Below are 19,093 nucleotides of genomic sequence, written 5' to 3' on the forward strand. Positions count from 1 at the left end.
TCCTCTCCACAGCTTGTGGCCATAGGCACTGCAGACCACTTAACCCACCTGTTCCCATTTGCTTTCCTGCTGGTCTTGGAGGGTCTCCTGGAGCGGTAGAGGTGCTGCAGCTCGCCCTAGGGACACAGAGAGTAGCGGCAGCCATATTTGGGAGCCACAGAAATCTTCATAAAGAAATGACCCATATGAGGGCTGAGATACCCCACCAATGAGAGCAGAGGAGAAAACCTAAAAGACAATGAAGGCACTGAAAGCTCAGACTGGAGAAGCAGGGTCCTCTTTGTGTCCCACCTCAGGTGGGTACCCTTCCTGGAAAAGGAGACAATTTCCCTTGAGAGGCCACCTTGACAAAAGTCTTGCTTTGCTTAATCTGAGTCATTCTTGTTGCCACTAGGGCTTTGGGGATTTCTATTCTATACTGTTTAGAGGTCAAACCTTTTCCTTACATGACAGTCTCCTTGGAAATTTTGTCTGACATGCAGTTTCTTGAACCTTATCTCCAGAGAATTTTAGGAAGCACCCCAGTGACTATGACATAGATATTCTTTACCTGTGTAGCCAGTGCTCAGTAACTGGAGCCTGTCTGCTGCATGATATTACATTTACTCATGCGAAGTTAATGCTGTCTTCTCTATTACATTACGTGTTCCCCTCTGTTGTATATAAGATCAGTCTGCTCAAAGAGGGTAATGAAATCACCATGTAAAGCAGACTTGGTACATGTGTGTTGGTGTTTGCATCTTGTACTGTTTTACTTATGGCTGTGCTTTTATTGCTTCTGCACAGACCTGGGACAGGATCTGACTGGGAATATGATAGGGACTAAAACACCAGTAAAAATTAGTTATTCCTGGTAACTTACTTATCCACTTGGTATTTACTGGATATTCCATCTGGCAGGATTTTTTTTTAATATGGCAGGCTCTTGAGGGGGATTGGGTGAATAAGGCAGGCAGAGCACCTGCTTTCAGGAAGATGATCTTTCAACACAGGAGCCAGACATTTTACAGAGACTCACATAAATATTATTTAATTATGGCTTTGATAAATTTTATTTGTATTCATGTGTTCCTTTGTCCCATTGTTGGCTAGGATTGAAAATTGACTGAGTATAAATAATAGGACTAAGGGACTGTAATAAAAGAATTGTCTCAGAAAAGGTCTTTCAGATAGTTTTGTTTAAACAGTGAGAATACTGATGTTTGATTCAATGTCCATTGAAATTCAGCTGTGCATTCCTAAAGAGTGTATCATGTGCTTTGGACAGAGAAGCTTGTGTCCACGACTTTGTTGTGGCTTTCTTGCCACCAAGGGGTTGGAGATTTGCATGGTTGGAGCTTGGGAAAATCCCCTAATCTATCTGAACCTCAGTTTCATCAGTAAAATAAGCTTGTTATTCAAATTCTCTGAATTCCATCCTGTTCCATTTTCTCAGAGTTGCATGAGGGGCTGAGATGCATGTTAAATGTGCCCTGGGAACTGCAGCCAAGATCTGACCTTGGTCCTTTCTGTGTTTCCTGCGGGAGCCTCAACTGAGCCCACACACTAAAATGAAAGAAAATCAGCAAGTTTGGAAGATGAGAATAACCAAATAAGGCCAAGGAAATGGTGATAACGAAAGGAAGTGACAAGTTGAGTTCAGGAAAATCAAGGGAAACAGAGGACTACATATAGCATCATCCAACTCTTCATGGAGCAGTCTGAGCTGAGCAGGAAGGACTGGGAGAGTAACTTAATCCACAGGGAACTTGTGCACCTGCCGAGGTGATCCACACGCTGGATCAGGGATGGTTTAGACTGCTGGGAGCACCAATTCCAGAAGGAGGAGGATGGGACCTTGAGGCTCTGCCCTAGACCTGCCCTGTCTAGACCTTGGAGCTGCCCTCACAGTAGAAGCCTTCCAAGTAAGTGTGGGCCAAGATGGATAAATGATATTTAGAGAAGAATTGGAGATATCCATCTTTACTTTAAATAGTTCTGCCGTATTTCCAGAAGGGGCCAAGGTAAGGAGGGGACATTTATATCTGAAGCAGAGATATTAATAATATTCTTTTGCATTTAGAGTTTGAAAGGCTTTACACACAATATCTCTTAAATATTTGTTGAGTGCCTTTTTTTTTTAATGCTGTGTTTCCCTGAAAAAATCAAAGCCATGAGAGAAAGAGTAGAGGTGGATATTTTCAACAAAATGTGCTTGCTTTCCTTAGGTAGGCTGTTGTAGCAGCCAAGAGGGCAGGAGGGTAGATCAAGGACATCTCTTCCTAATGACAGTGTGAACCATTGGGGAATCCTGAGAACAGTTGTTATCTTCCTCAGAGTCACATTGATGAGTGTTATATGGCAAGGATAGTGTAGGGCAGACTCCCCTCTAAAGAAGGGGATTTTTTACATAGTGGGAGAAAGAGCATCCCTGACAGTACAATTGGAATGTAGTTGAGATGGTTGGAGATGTTCAAACACTTGTATTCAAACTGTGACTGATAATTGCTGAGAACCTCCTCAGTACTTGACTCAGCACCAGGAGTCATGAACACAGAGATGAATAAAGTATTGTCTCAACTTCTTCCCTGATAGCTCAGTTGGTAAAGAATCTGCCCACAATGCAGGAGACCTGGGTTGGAAAGATCCCTTTGAGAAGGGAAAGGCTACCCACTCCAGTATTCTGGCCTGGAGAATTCCATGGGCTGTATAGTCCATGGGGTAGCGAAGTGTTGGACACAGATGAACAAATTTCACTTCACTTTAGTCCAGTAACCAGGAAGTCATGAAAAATGTAGTGGTGATAGGTTCATCGGAAGAAGTGACAAATGATGCCTACAGTAGTGGTGCTGGTTTTCCTTTTTTATTCCCCCCTAAGCTGTATGGTCTTTCCTGGCTCAGTAATGCTGGTTCTCAGCCAGATTTCAACCTCTGGTGGTGTATTACAAAAAATAAAGAGGGAAAGCCAGGTGACATATCAGAAACATTTGTTCTTCCTCAGCTGGGAGAGGTAGTCACTTGGCCACACAGGTCTTGCTGAGTTCAAAATCTCTGGCATTTCTGCAGTGAAGGAGTAACCTGATCCATTCTAGTCCCAGTGGAATGAGATCCAAAAGGAAGTATACCCAGTTGGTTGATTATGGCCTTAATCCTCATTAAATCTTGCTGGTCCTCAATTCACAGCCTGGCATTTGAAAGGAATGCAGCAGTCTTTTTTCCCAATGACTTAAAAGGGGAGCCGGAAGGTTTATCTTCCAGGAAAACACATCTCAGAAATGTCCTCCAAGAGTTTACCAAAATTCCTGAATATACTGAATTGTCCTGTTATTAACCATTAATTGTCAGGGGAGAGTGAGAATGCGGTTCCTTGCTAACACAAATTATGCAGTCATGTTTCCCACATTGTGGAAATCAGGTCAGCACTACAGAGTGCAGTGGCTAAGCCTCACACTGGGAATACCACCTGCCTGCTCATGGTATTTCTGCTGTCCTGTATTTACTAATACAAAATACTAATAATAGGGGAAATTGTGTGAGGGAGAATAGACCACAAGTGAGAGAACTCTGTACTAGCTGCTCAATTTATCTGTAAACCTAAAGCTGTTCCAAGAAGTAATGTGTATTAATGTTTTTAAAGGATGTAACACCTTCAAATCATAGTTTCCGTGGCATTCTGTAACTGCTAATTATTACTGAGTGTTGGGGGACATCAATCTGGAGTCTGACCAGTTGGTGATTTCCATGCCTGGGCCTTCAGCCTTTGCCAGCCTAGCAGTTCCTCTGGAATCTGGATGTGAAATCATGTAGATCAGGGTGGCCCCAGTGCTCCAGATGGTGCAGAGAGAGAACTAGAATGTGGTGAAGGCTGGAAGAAACCATCGCAGGACAGAACTCTGTGAAGATCCAGGAAGAATGAGATTCTGCAGCTGCCCCACCTGTGCGCACAGAGCAAAAAAGAGTATGGACACGATATGAGAGCTAGAGGATAATGTAGCTGCCTCCTGTGCTGAAAACACAAACAACAGAGTGCTGAGTCTTAACATGCTGACGTCTGGGCACTGACACCAGCAAGTGGCCCTCCACACCCCAAGGGAGGGCGCACGGCCCTGGCCGCCTGATCCTCGCCACCTGGGGAGCCCCTGCCCAGGTGACAGGTGACAATACAGCCTCTTGGGCTGGAGTTGGACATGTGCCCTTCTTTCTTGGGCATTCCCTTCGGCGGGATGGGAGGGTGTGAAAGGCTTTCCAAAGTGGCCGGTTTTCAAATCTTTAAAACTGGCCCTTGAACCATATAAAAGCCTGGAGAGTGAAAACGTCTAGAGAGCAGCCCACGGGCCGCGCTGAACTTCCCTCTGAGGACAGGGAGGAAACAGCCCAGAAGAAACTGCCCACACCCAACCACACCCCGCGGGGCGCCAGCAGCGTGGGGGCCGCGGTCGCTCTGGTTCTGATCGCATTCCCAACACAGAGAACGCTCTGCCCACCCCCTCCAATGAAGCCGGCAGAGCCCCGCGATTAAACCCTCAGACCTGAGGTCCCAGAGGGGACATCCCACGAAGTCCTAAGGGCTCTTCTGGGGATGTTCAGAGCTCCCAGGGCCGCAGGAAGAGGACAACTGCAAACAGGAAAGGGACTTTTTTCCCTGGGGGAACTCTACCTCAGGGCAGAAAACGCGAAATGCCGGTAGAACAGGTGCATTTGGGGGAAGCCTAGTAACCTTTTCCTAATAACTTTCCTAGTAACAGCAAAAAGTTACTCATCCACCCCAAATGGATTTCAACTCTTTCCACAATGTCCAAACCTGAAGAGACACCCGCGGGCCGGCGAGTCAGGCGCCCCTTGGCGTCGCGGAGAAAGCGACTCAGGGCCGGGTGACTAGAGGGACAGGCGGGAAGGCGGGTCCTGGGCCCGCGGTGCTGCGTGCCACCTGGCTCCGCAGTGGAAGAGTGAGCCACCAGATTGGCTGTGGTTCCATGGTGTAATGGTGAGCACTCTGGACTCTGAATCCAGCGATCCGAGTTCGAGTCTCAGTGGGACCTTCCTCTTTAGAAAACAAAACTCTTTTACTTGTGACCCCTACCCTGGTAGGGAAGAGTCCTAACCACTGGACGGCCAGAGAATTCCCTGAGGTAGGGCAGCTTGCTGGGATACAGAAAGAAGGGATATCTTCATGAGGCAGAGGGAAAAATTCCAGCATGAGATAGAGAATCCACCAGGAGAGCCCCCCCAGAGACTGAGCCAGCCTGCCTTTGAGTGTTCGGGTGTCTCCTGCAGAGGTCTGGCTCTGGATGCAGCAGACCTGGGTGTGGCATAAGCCCTCTTCCAGGAGGTCACCATTAACCCCACCATAGAGCCGCCAGAACTTACACACGACTAGGGAAACACGCTCCTGGAGGACACAGACAAAACCTTGGGACCCAGAAGAAAGGAGCAGTGACCCCACAAGAGATTGACCCAGACTTGCCTGTGAGTGTCGAGGAGTCTCCGGCGGAGGCGTGGGTTGGTGATGGCCTGATGCAGGGTCAGGGGCACTGAGTGTGGCAGTGCGTGCATGGGACCTTTTGAAGGAGGTTGCCATTATCTTCATTACCTCCACCATAGTTTGGTCTCAGGTCAAACAACAGAGGGGGAACACAGCCCTGCCCACCAACAGAAAATTGGATTAAAGACTTACTGAGCATGGACCCGCCCATCAAAATAAGACCCAGTTTCCCCCACAGTCAGTCTCTCCCATCAGGAAACTTCCATAAGCCTTTTATCCTTATCCTTCAGAGGGCAGACAGAATGAAACCACAATCACAGCAAACTAATCAAACATCACATGGACCACAGCATTGTATAAAAATGAAACTATGAGCCATGCCGTGTAGGGCCACCCAAGACAGACAGGTCATGGTGGAGAGTTCTGACAAAATGTGCTCCACTGGAGAAGGGAATAGCAAACCACTTCAGCACTCCTGCCTTGAGAACACCATGAACAGTATGAAAAGGCAAAAGAATATGACACTGAAAGATGAACCCCAGGTCGGTAGGTGCCCAATATGCTACTGGAGAAAAGTGCAGAATAAACCCCAGAAAGAATGAAGAGATGGAGCCAAAGCAAAAACAGTGCCTAGTTGTGGATGTGACTGGTGATGGAAGTAAAGTCCGATGCTGTAAAGAACAATATTGCATAGGAACCTGGAATGTTAGGTCCATGAATCAAGGTAATTTGGAAGTGGTCAAACAGTAGATGGCAAAAGCGAACATAAACATTTTAGGAATCAGTGAACTAAAATGGACAGGAATGAGTGTATTTAACGCAGCTGACCATTATATCTACTACTGTGGGCAAGAATCCCTTAGAAGAAATGGAGTAGCTGTCATAGTCAACAAAAGAGTCTGAAATGCAGTACTTGGGTGCAATCTCAAAAACGACAGAATGATCTCTGTTTGTTTCCAAGGCAAACCATTCAATATCACAGTAATCCAAGTCTATGACCCAACCAGTAATGCTGAAGAAGCCAAAATTGAACGGTTTTATGAAGACCTACAAGACCTTCTAGAATACCCAAAAAACGATGTCCTTTTCATTATAGGGGACTGGGATTCAAAAGTAGGAAGTCAAGAAATACCTTAAATAACAGGCAAATTTGGCCTTGGAATACAAAATGAAGCAGGGCAAAGGCTAACAGAGTTTTCCCAAGAGAATGCACTGGTCATAGCAAACACCCTCTTCCAACAACTCAAGAGAAGGCTCTACACATGGACATCACCAGATGGTCAATATCGAAATAAGATTGATTATATTCTTTATGGCCAAAGATGGAGAAGCTCTATACAGTCAGCAAAAACAAGACCAGGAGCTGACTGTGGCTCAATCAAAAACTCCTTATTGCCAAATTCAGACTTAAATTGAAGTAGGGAAAACCACTAGATCATTCAGGTATGACCTAATCAAACCCCTTATGATTATACAGTGGAAGTGACAATAGATTCAAGGGATTAGATCTGACAGAGTGCCAGATGAACTATGGATGGAGGTTCATGACATTGTACAGGAGTCAGTGGTCACGACCATCCTCAAGAAAAAGAAATGCAAAAAGGCAAAATGGCTGTATAAGGAGGGCTTACAAATAGTTGAGAAAAGAAGAAAAACTAAAGGCAAGGGAGAAAAGGAAAGACATACTCATAACTTGCAGAGTTCCACAGAATAGCAAGGAGCCTTCCTCAGTGATCAGTGCAAAGAAATAGAGGAAAACAATAGAATGGGAAAGACTAGAGATCTCTTCAAGAAAATTAGAGACAGCAAGGGAACATTTCATGCAACTTCAATTCAGTTCAGCCACTCTGTCATATCCGACTCTTCACAACCCCAGAGCACACCAGACCTCCCTGTCCATCACCAACTCCCAGAGTTTATTCAAACTCATGTCCATTGAGTCGGTGATGCCATCCAACCATCTCATTGTCTGTCATCCCCTTCTCCTTCCTCCTTCAATCTTTCTCAGCATCAGGGTCTTTTCCAGTGAGTCAGTTCTTCTCATCAGGTGGCTAAAGTATTGGAGTTTCAGCTTCAACATCAGTTCTTCCAATGATTATTCAGGGCTGATTTCCTTTACGGTGGACTGGTTTGATCTCCTTGCAGTCCAAGGGACTCTCAAGAGTCTTCTCCAACACCACAGTTCAAGAAAGCACTCAGCTTTCTTTATCATCCATGTCTCACATCCATACATGACTACTGGAAAAATCATAGCCTTGACTAGACAGACCTTTGTTGGCAAAGTAATGTCTCTGCTTTTTAATATGCTTTCTAGGATGGTCATAACTTTCCTCCCAAGGAGTGAGCGTCTTTTAATTTATGGCTGCAGTCACCATCTGCAGTGATTTTGGGGCCCCCAAAAATAAAGTCTGTCACTGTTTCCACTGTTACCCTATCTATTTGCCATGAAGTAATGGGACCAGATGCCATGATCTCAGTTTTTTTAATGTTGAGCTTCAAACCAACTTTTTCACTCTCCTCTTTCACTTTCATCAAGAGGCTCTTTAGTTTTTCTTCGCTTTCTGCCATAAGGGTGGTGTCATCTGCATAACTAAGGTTATTGATATTTCTCCCGGCAATCTTGATTTCTGCTTGTACTTCTTCCAGCCTAGCATTTCTCATGATGTACTCTGCATATAAATTAAATAAGCAGGGTGACTATATACAGCCTTGACGTATTCCATTCTCTATTTGGAACCAGTCTGTTGTTTCATATCCAGTTCTACCTGTTGCTTCCTGACCTGCATACAGATTTCTCAAAAGGCAGGTCAGGTGGTCTGGCATTCCCATCTCTAAGAATTTTCCACAGTTTGTAGTGATCCACACAGTCAAAGGCTCTGACATAGTTAATAAAGCAGAAATAGATGTTTTTCTGGAACTCTCTTGCTTTTTTGACAATCTAATGGATGTTGGCAATTTGATCTCTGTTTCCTCTGCCTTTTCTAAAACCAGCTTGAACATCTGGAATTTCACAATTTATGTACTTCATGCAAAGATGGGCACAATAAAGGAGAGAAATGGTATGGACCTAACAGAAGCAGTAGATACTAAGAAGAGGTTGCAAGAATACACAGAACAACTGTACAAAAAAGATCTTCATGACCCAGATAACCACAATGGTGTGATCACTCATCTAGAGCCAGGCATCCTGGAGCACAAAGTCAAGTGGGCCTTAGGAAGCATCACTACAAACAAAGCTAGTGGAGGTGATGGAATTCCAGTTGAGCTATTTCAAATCCTAAAAGATGATGCTGTGAAAGTGCTGTACTCAGTATGCCAGCAAATTTGGAAAACTCAGTAATGGCCACAGGACTGGAAAAGGTCAGTTTTCATTCCAATCCCAAAAAAGGCAATACCAAAGAATATTCAAACTACCACATAATTGCACTTATCTCACACACTGGCAAAGTAATGCTCAGAATTCTCCAAGCAAGGCTTCAACAGTATGTGAATTGAGAACTTCCAGATGTTCAAGCTGGATTTAGAAAAGGCAGAGGAACCAGAGATCAAATTGCCAATATCCATTGGATCATCATGCAACATGCAAAAAACTAAGATCATGGTATCCGCTCCCATCACTTCATGGCAAATAGATGGTGAAACAATGGAAACAGTGGCAGACTTTATTTTCTTGGGCCCCAAAATCACTGCAGATGGTAGCCATGAAATTTAAAAACGCTTACTCCTTGGAAGAAAAGCTATATCCAACCAACACAGCATATTACAAAGCAGAGACATTACTTTGCTAACAAAGGTCCATCTAGTCAAAGCTATGGTTTTTCCAGTAGTCATGTATGGATGTTCAAGCTGGACTTAGAAAAGGCAGAGGAACCAGAGATCCAATTGCCAACATCCATTGGATCGTCAGAAAAGCAAGAGAGTTCCAGAGAAACACCTATTTCTGCTTTATTGACTATGCCAAAGCCTTTGACTGTGTGGATTACAACAGACTGTGGAAAATTCTTAAAGAGATGGGAATACCAGACCACCTTACCTGCCTCCTGGGAAATCTATATGCAGGACAAGAAGCAACAGTTAGAACTGGACATGGAACAACAGACTGGTTCCAAATTGGGAAAGGATTATGTCAAAGCTGAGTGCCAAAGAATTGATGCTTTTGAACTGTGGTGTTTGGAGAAGACTCTTGAGAGGCCCTTGGACTGTAAGGAGATCAAACCAGTCAATCCTAAAGGAAATCAGTCCTGAATATTCATTGGAAGGACTGATGCTGAAGCTGAAACTCCAATGCTTTGGCCACCTAATGGGAAGATACTACCCTTGATCTTAGCTAAAAGGCCGAGAACACTTTGGTCACTTGATGGGAAGAGCTGACTCATTGGAAAAGACCCTGATACTGGGACAGATTGAGAGCAGGAGGAGAAGGGGACAACAGAGGATGAGATGGTTGGATGGCATCACCGACTCAATGGACATGGATTTGGGTAGACTCCAGGAGTTGGTGATGGACAAGGAGGCCTGGCGTGCTGCGGTTCATGATGTTGCAAAGAGTCGGACATGACTGAGCAACTGAACTGAACTGAATGGGAAGAACTGACTCCTTGGAAAAGACCCTGATGTTGGGAAAGACTGAAGGCAGGAGAAGAAGGGGACAAGAGAGGATGAGATGTTTGTATGACATCACTGACTCAATGGACATGAGTTTGAGCAAGCTCGGGGAGTTGGTGATCAACAGGAAAGCCTGTTGTGCTGCAGTCCATAGAGTCACAAAGGATCAGACGGGACTGAGCGACTGAACTGAACTGAACTGGACTGATGAGGTAGGGATGTGATGGAGATGCAGGATGCCTACTGTACTGGCAGCTGGAAATGGTTGACAGATATAGATAGGAGAATAGGGCCTATTTAGAACTTGACATTTCATGTAAAAAAGAAATATTAAATAAAGATTAAATGTTCCTCAAGTAGAGGAGGAAGCACCTGAATGAAGAGTTAGGTAAAAATGTGTAGATTGCTGAGGAGAAACCTGCTGATCACCTCCATGAAATTTTCCTTTACACAGTCTACTGAATAGACCTCAAATCCCTGGATGTGCACATTACCGGCCTTGGAATCTCCAGCCTGTAGTCTCTTACTTGTGGTCTCAGGTGTCCTGAACCTCCTCAGGTCCTGCAAGAGAAGAGAAGGGAAAGTGGGGAGGAGAGGGTACCTGCCAGTCAACTTTAAGGAAGCCAACAGGATGCCTAAATTAGCAACCACATACATTACAAAGGATTTACCTTATCTACAGTATCCCCACAAAAAGCAAAAGGAAATGTAGCAAAAACAACAAAAAAAAACCATGGAGTAACTTTCAGACTTTCTGAGCAGAAGACATTCTTGAGTAGATCAATGTTCTTGGTGGTAGAAGACAATTTAACTCGGTGAGAGGGTCCTTGGAAAATCTCAAAGTAAATTCTTCTGTGAATAGAAGGAAAAGGTCATGACCTTCTTTGTCAATGGTGTCTTATTGGAGCAAGTTGAAGTGGGAGCCTAACAGGTCCCGGACTCGGCCCTACCCGGCCCTCAAAGCTTCGGGCTGCTGCAGTAAAAGACACTGGGCGAGGCCTAAAGGTAAAAGCCCCACTGACACTCGAACTCGGTTCGCTGGATTCAAAGTCCAGAGTGCTCACCATTACCCCATAGCCGCCTCGCTCCCCCGAAGCTGAGCCTGGCAACACGCAGCCACGCGGGCCCAGGACCCGCCTCCCTCCCGGGGCTCTCTTCATCCCGTCCCAAGCCGCTTCCTCCGCGACGACCGGGGGCGCCCGCGGCCGTCTCTTCAGGTTTGGGCGTCGTTGAATGAGACGAAATCCATTCTGGGTGAGTGACAGGGAAGGGCTTTTAGGCCTCCTCCAAATGCACCAGCTCTGCCGGCATTTCTAGAGTTTTCTGCCCCGAGGTAAAATTCCAGTGGGGGGGGGGAAAAAAAAGTTCCTTTCCCCTTTGAAGTTGTCCTCTTCTCGCTGCCCTGGGAGCTCTGGACTCCCCCAGAACAGTTCTTGGGACTCCGTGGGATAGCCCCATCCTCCTCCTCCACCCCCCATCCTGTTTTCTACTGCCCCCGTCTCTCCTCTCCGCGTTCCGTGCTGTCTTCCCCCTCCTTCATCCCGCTTCCTTCATCTGCTTCGTTGACTACCACTCGTCCTCAGTTTTCTTGCTCCCGCCCCGGTACAAAGCACAGGCTGTCAAAACATGGAACATGGGGAAGAGCGGCTAGTCTGACAGGAAGGTGAGGAACATCTTCCTCATGGGAGAAGCCCGATTGCTTCTGGGATCAGGATCCTTTGGGGGTCTGTGCTGGAGAGAGTGGCTGAGCGTCCTTAGCCAGTGCTCGAGGCCTGGGCAGCGCGGGTCTTTAGCCTGCCTGGGACCATCCTGGAACTAGAGTGGCTTCAAAATTAAGAACCTTGTGTTCGGCGCAGCTGCTGACTGATTTGTCAAATTCCACGAAAGTGAACAGCCAGCACTCTTGTCATTCATTTAGGGCTTAGATTGAGAAAAATCAGGGGCTCCTCGTTTCTCCCTCTCGTGGCTATGTCTGGTATAGCGCACACTGATGGAGTGCTGTAGATGCCGGAAAATGCAAAGAACTGGGTGCTTCTCAGGACCTTGAAATTGAAAGTCCAACAAACTACCGACTAAAACAGATAGATGCATGGAGGGAAAAAACGTATGCTCCTCCCTTTTGACTACAAGCGGGGGTTGAAAAAGCAACTTTCTAGTTTTAGAATTCAGGCAGAAGAAGGATTAATAGATCATAGAACTTCCAACCTTCCGCAGCCAACCTCATTTTAAAATTTCCAAAGGCTCAGGGACTCTGTCGAAGATCTCCTGCCACCATCTTTGCACAACCCAACATCTGAGCATCTAGATACTCATAAGTCTTGAGTAGAGGCTGGGATCTTACACTTTGTGTGGGAAGGGAGAGAAGAGAAAAAAGGTTTTGCCCCTTCAGTTCAGTTGCTCAGTCCTGTCCTACTCTTTGCGACCCCATGGACTGCAGCCCGCCAGGCTTCCCTGTCTATCACCGACTCCCAGAGCTTGCTCAAACTCATGTCCATGGAGTCGGTGATGCCATGCAACCATCTCATCCTCTGTCGTCCCCTTTTCCTCCCTCCTTCAATCTTTCCCAGCATCAAGGTATTTTCCAATGGGTCAGTTCTTCGCATCAGGTATTCGCAAACTATTGGAGCCCCTTAGACCGAAATATATTAGTCAGATTCAACAGGGAAGTATAAATAAGCCAGAGCTATGGTTTATGTCCTGTTAACAGTGGTTGCTCTTAGGAAAGTTAGTGTGGAGAAGAAGAACTGACTTTTTTCCTTATACATTCTATTATCATGTAACTTACAAAGAGAATATATACACGTGTTGCTATTGTCTAAAAAAGAAAGGAAAATTTAAAAATGAAAGAAAGATGCTTCAGATGCCAGTGCAGAGGCAATTTAATTGGGGAGGAAAGGAGAGCCTCTTTGGGGAGAGAACTCGGAGAAGGTGCCAGAATTCTGAAAGGATCCCTGGGGATGAAGCTGGAGCTTCACTAGGACCAACTGGGGCAGAGGAAGGTTTGGTTAGTGGGCTGAGCAGCAATCTCCTACAGGTGGGTTCTTCTGGAAATCTATCCTCATCCTCATACTATCCTTTAAATGGCTCTCAAAACTACCTTCCCCCTACTCACACTATCTGTGCTTGTGAAATGAGTGTGATCATAAAGGTTGATAATTTCATGATGATTGGTCCCCACTTCCCATATTTAAGAATGACCAATTAATGCATACACACCTGGAGTACTTTGAAGCCATAAATGTGAGGAATATATCTATGAATCAGTACAGAGTTATTTCCAGAATGTGTTTTTATGAGGGAAAAAAGGCAAGGTACAAAAGAGCAGGTACACAGTGTTACTGATCCCAGTCCTTGGACTCTTCAGTCAATAGAAATTGATAAGAGGTCAGATGAGAATTTCAGGCAAAGGTTTACGGGTGCTGGTGCTACAGTACAAGGGAGTGAAAATGAGAAACAGTTTCCCTGGCTTGCTCCCAGAGGGAAGCTGCTTGGGTTGTTAAAAGGATTAACAATGTGAGTGGTCCATGAGTTGGTCTGGGGATCTAGCTTAGAGGTGGTCTTTCCACCCCTTTGGTGGTGTTGTGTGCAGGGGACAAGTGTAGTACCCTACTTTTGCTCCGAAATGGCCGTTGGTTTGTGGTCTTTTTGTATCTTATTGTTCATAATTGCTCCAACTGTGAAGGTGTGCAGTTGTGTTTAGTATGTTATAGTTTCTTTGTATTCTGTTGCTCTAGGAGATGTGTGTCCAGGTGAAAGCACTCCAGTAAAGGGTCCCAGGTCCCAACCTATCAAAACAGGATGCTATTTTTTGTGTAAGGAAAAGGGGAAACAGATGGCTTCCCAGGTAGCTCGACTGGTGAAGAATCCACTTGCAATGCAGAAGACTCCAATTCAATTTCTGGGTCAGGAAGTTCCCCTGGAGAAGGGATAGGCTACCCACTCCAGTGTTCTTGGGCTTTCTTGGTGGCTGAGATGGTAAAGAATCCGCCTGCAATGTGGAAGACCTCGGTTTGATCCCTGGGTTGGGAAGATCCTCTGGAGGAGGGCATGGCAACCCACTCCAGTATTCTTTGTGCTCACTTCAGCAGCGCATGTTTTTATCTAGGAAATGTTTTCATCTAGAGTTACATGGAAATGGAGTCTGAGATATGGAGATGGGTGAGGCTTTTTTCTAAGTGTAATCTTGATACAGTTTTCATTTTTTAACCATGTCACTGTTTTACGTATTCTGAAAGAGGATAAAAAAGCTAATCTTAAAACTAAAAAATAAAAGCAGAATAAGCGAATTTAATTATATATTAAATAATAATATAGCCACATAGAATATACTTAATTCAAGTAAAATTTGAAAGCATGCTTGCCTATAAACTCATAGCAGGGTATATCCTAAGGACATCGTGAACTTTACTTGATACATTTAAGGCTGGTCATCATTGTGGTTGTTCAGTTGCTAAGTTATGTCTGGCTCTTTGGGACCCCATGAAGTGAAGCACAACAAGCTTTCCTGTCCTTCATCATCTCCTGGAGATTGCTGCAGCTCATGTCCATTGAGTCAGTAATGCCAACCAACCATCTCATCCTCTGTCACCCCCTTCTCCTGCCCTCAATCTTTCCCAGCATCAGGGTCTTTTCCAATGAGTCGGCTCTTTGCATCATGTGTCCAAAGTATTGGAGTTTCAGCTTCAGCATCAGTCCTTCCAATGAATATTCAGGACTGATTTCCTTTAGGATTGACTGGTTTGATCTCCTTACAGTCCAAGGGCCTCTCAAGAGTCTTCTCCAACACCACAGTTTAAAAGCATCAATTCTTCAGTGCTCAGCTTTCTTTATAGTCCAACTCTCACATCCACACATGACTACTGGAAAAACCATAGCTTTGACTAGACGGACCTTTGTTGGCAAAGTAATAGCTCTGCTTTATAATATGCTGTTTAGGTTTGTCATAGCTTTTCTTCCAAGGAGTAAGCATTTTTAAATTTCATGGCTGCAGTCATCATCTGCAGTGATTTTGGAGCCCCCAAAAATAAAGTCTGCCACTGTTTCCATTGTTTCCCCATCTATTTCCCATGAAGTGATGGGACCAGATGCCATAATCTTAGTTTTTTGAATGTTGAGTTTTAAGCCAACTTTTTCACTCTCCTCTTTCACTTTTGTCAAGAGACTCTTCTTTAATTCTTCACTTGCTGCCTTAAGGGTGATGTCATCTGTGTATCTGAGGTTATTGATATTTCTCCCAGCAATCTTGATTCCAGCTTGTGCTTCATCCAGCCTGGCATTTCGAATGATGTTTATATTTCTGCATATAAGTTAAATAAGTAGGAGAACAATATACAACCTTGACATACTCCTTTCCCAATTTGGAACCAGTCTGTTCCATGTCCAGTTCTAACTGTTGCTTCTTGACCTGCATACAGATTTCTCAGGAGGCAGGTAAGGTAGTCTGGTATTCCCATCTCTTTAAGAATTTTCCACAGTCCGTTGTGATCCACACTGTCAAAGGCTTTAGTGTAGTCAATGAAGCAGAAGTAGATGTTTTTTTGGAATTCTCTTGCTTTTTCTATGATCCAACAGATATTGGCAATTTGATCTCTGGTTCCTCTGCCTTTTCTAAATCCACTTATACACCTGGAAGTTCTCAATTCATGTACTGTTGAAGCCTAGCTTGAAGGATTTTGAGCACCTTGCTAGCATGTGAAAGGAATGCAATTGTGCGGCAGTTTGATCATTCTTTAGTATCGCCCTTCTTTGGGATTGGAATGAAAACTGAAATTTCTAGTCCTGTAGCCACTGCTGAGTTTTCCAAATTTGCAAATTGAGTGCAGCACTTTCACACATTGTCTTTTAGGATTTGAAATAGCTCAGCTGGGATTCTATCACCTCCACTAACTTTGTTCTTAATAGTGCTTCCTAAGGCCCACTTCACACTCTGGGATGTCTGGCTCTAGGAGAGTGACCACACCATCATGGTTATCTGGGTCATTAAGACCTTTTTTGTATAGTACTTCTGTGTATTCTTGCCACCTCTTCTTAATATCTTCTCCTCTGTTAGGTCCATACCATTTCTGTCCTTTATTGTGCCCATCTTTGCATGAAATGTTCCATTGATATCTCTAATTTTCTTGAAGAGTTCTCTAGTCTTTCCCACTCTATTGTTTTCCTCTATTTATTTGCATTATTGACTTAAGAAGGCTTTCTTATCTCTCCTTGCTATTCTTTGGAACTCTGCATACAGATGGGTATATCTTTCCTTTTCTCCTTTGCCTTTTGCTTCTCTTTTCTCAGCTGTTTGTAAGTCCTCCTTAGACAACCATTTTGCCTTATTGCATCTACTTTGCCCAAAACTCTGTCTCCGAGATTTGATTCGGTACTGATGTACAGAGAAGCTGAGCTTTCAGCTGCTGCTGCTAAGTCACTTCAGTCGTGTCCAGCTCTGTGTGACCCCATAGACAGCAGCCCACCAGGCTCCCCCATCCCTGGGATTCTCCAGGCAAGAATACTGGAGTGGGTTGCCATTTCCTTCTCCAATGCATGAAAGTGAAAAGTGAAAGTGAAGTCGCCCAACTAATAAAAATAATTGGGAAAAAAAAAAGAAAGTGAAGTCGCTCAGTCGTGTCCGACTCTTAGCGACACCATGGATTACAGACTACCAGGCTCCTCCATCCATGGGATTTTCCAGGCAAGAGTACTGGAGTGGGGTGCCATTGCCTTCTCTGGAGCTTTCAGCTTCAGAGCCAATTATGACTCCATGTTGGATGTGTTTCTTTTACTTTAACTTTTGCTTCCCATTGCTTTTGTTCACTTAAAGGATACTGTTTATCCATAATGGACTGCCTCACAGAATGCCACCTCAGCTGCTTGAATATTAAGCCAGCGTGCCTTTGATCAGGACCCTTTTCCACCTTTGGGTGGCTACCGGATGGAAGAAATTAACACATCCCCTCCCTGAGTCTTGCCATTCTAGAAGGTATTTGAAAGATTAGTAGCATTTTTACTTTATTTTCTCACCTCTCCCAACTCTGTGCTCTATAAAAGAGCCTGGCATCCAGACCCCAATAAGATGGTTGTTTTGAGACAATCTGCCATCTTCTCAGTCTGCCAGCTTTCCAAGTGAAGTTGTATTTCTTGCCTGAACACCATGTCTCTTGGATTTATTGCTCTGTCATGCAGTGAACAGAGTGAGCTTGGATTCAGTAACACACATCCATACACACACACACACACACACACACACACACATATCTAAAATCATCTAAAAGATCCATATGTAATGTTATATTCTCTATTTTGTAAAATGGGATAATGAGGCTCAAAAAGATTGCCTACTTAAAGTGGTGGATCTGGTATTCAAATCCAATAAAATCTTTTTAAAATCCATGGTTTTATTTCTTAAATCTAGGCCCAGTAAAGGATTTTGTGAGGAATACACTTGGGCTTCCCAGGTTGTGCTAGTCATAAAGAACCAGCCTGCCAATGCAGGAGACATAAAAGACCCGGGTTTGATCCCTGGGTCAGTAAGATCCCCTGCAGGAGGAAATGGCAGTCCACTCCAGTACTTATGCCTGGAGAATCCTGTGGACAGAGGAGCCTGGTGGGCTACAGTCCATAGGTTTGCAACAAGTTGAACACAACTGAAGCAACTTAGCATACACACTTGGAACGAAGGAATATATTGGTTTTTTATAATGTAATATAAAAATTATCTGTTTATAATGTCTTTTATTCATCCATTCAACAAGTATTTATTGACTATTCTATGTGGCAAGGACCTGTATAGTAAGGAGGCAAAAACAAGGCAGATCTTACTCTCACAAAGATTATCTTCTAATAGTCAAACATTATATAAATAATTACTAAATATATTGCAATTGTGATGAGTGTTAATTATTATTTATGTGTTCCTTTGTCTAATTTCATCAGCTAGGGGTTGAAAGGTGACTGAGCATGAAAAATACACCCATGAAATCCATGAGGATATGTTTTTCCTGGACAGGAATCTTCTGATTTTTTTCATCTTAAACGTGAGAAGTTCAGTTCAGTTCAGTTCAGTCGCTCAGTCGTGTCTGACTCTTTGCGACCCCATGGACTGCAGCACGCCAGGCCTCCCTGTCCATCACCAACTCCCAGAGTTTACCCAAACTTATGTCCATTGAGTCAGTGATGCCATCTCATCCTCTGTCATGAAGATCATGGTTTATTCCACTCTGATATTCCAATATGAGGCTGTGTGGCTAGAGTGCAAAGAGCACTGGCTTGGAAGTCTTAAGGCTCCCAGATTTATAAAGATAGCAATGCCGCCAACAAACTGTGGGAGCTCTAGCATGTTTCTTAATCTTTGTAAGCCTAGTTTCTTCATCTATAAAATTAGGTTGTTATCCTTAATTTTTCCAGTTTTCCAAGTTTCCTGCAGAGGAACACCCCTGCCATGGTGCCCTGGAGACTTTGTATTCACATAGGCCACGCAGGCTTAAATTGCAGCTGATCTGAGCTTTGGCAGAATGCCTTTTTATCCTCTGGAACATGAGAGGACAGGAGGCTTGAAGATCCCACTGGCTTGAAGATCCTGAAGTTGCCTTGAAGATCCCATTTGCCTTTGTGTTTCCCTTCATAGTCTCTCATGAGATAGGTTATCAATGCCTACCAAGTTTTGATGAGAAATGATGCTTTCTGCCTTCTTTTCTCAGGGCATAGCTGAGACGATAAAACAATTTAGTTCCAGTCTAGAACTGGCTCCTCAGCAGTTGATATCCTACAACTCACATGGCAGTCACAGTCCCCTTTTGTTTTGGTGGTGACTTTTTGTGTGCAGGACAATGGCCCAGGGAGCTGGTACATTTGACTACTCTTTTTTCACTGTTTATGTAAGTAATAAACTGCATGTAAAAGTGGCTCATTGTATTTTTGCCAGCTGAGTCAGTCAGGCCTTGGTCTTATCTTGTGTGCTTGACAGTTTCTTTCTGCTCTAGTGTTCTCTTTGAACCGTGATGAACTTTGTGTGTGTTAAATAGCCACTAGGCACTTCAGCCAAAG

The 19,093-nt window shown here is 44.3% G+C and overlaps 1 long non-coding RNA gene and 1 other non-coding gene across 2 annotated transcripts; both read left to right on the top strand.

The window, feature by feature from the left end:
* Window positions 1-1,527: 1,527 nt before the first annotated feature.
* Window positions 1,528-18,951, top strand: LOC139035097 (uncharacterized). Its single transcript, XR_011487603.1, has 2 exons — window positions 1,528-1,904; window positions 16,872-18,951. It is a non-coding gene; the product is annotated as an uncharacterized lncRNA (long non-coding RNA).
* Window positions 4,947-5,018, top strand: TRNAQ-CUG (transfer RNA glutamine (anticodon CUG)). The gene has a single exon. It is a non-coding gene; the product is annotated as a tRNA-Gln (tRNA).
* Window positions 18,952-19,093: the final 142 nt, after the last annotated feature.

Source organism: Odocoileus virginianus, chromosome 5 (genome assembly GCF_023699985.2).
Source record: "Odocoileus virginianus isolate 20LAN1187 ecotype Illinois chromosome 5, Ovbor_1.2, whole genome shotgun sequence".
Lineage (NCBI taxonomy): Eukaryota > Metazoa > Chordata > Mammalia > Artiodactyla > Cervidae > Odocoileus > Odocoileus virginianus.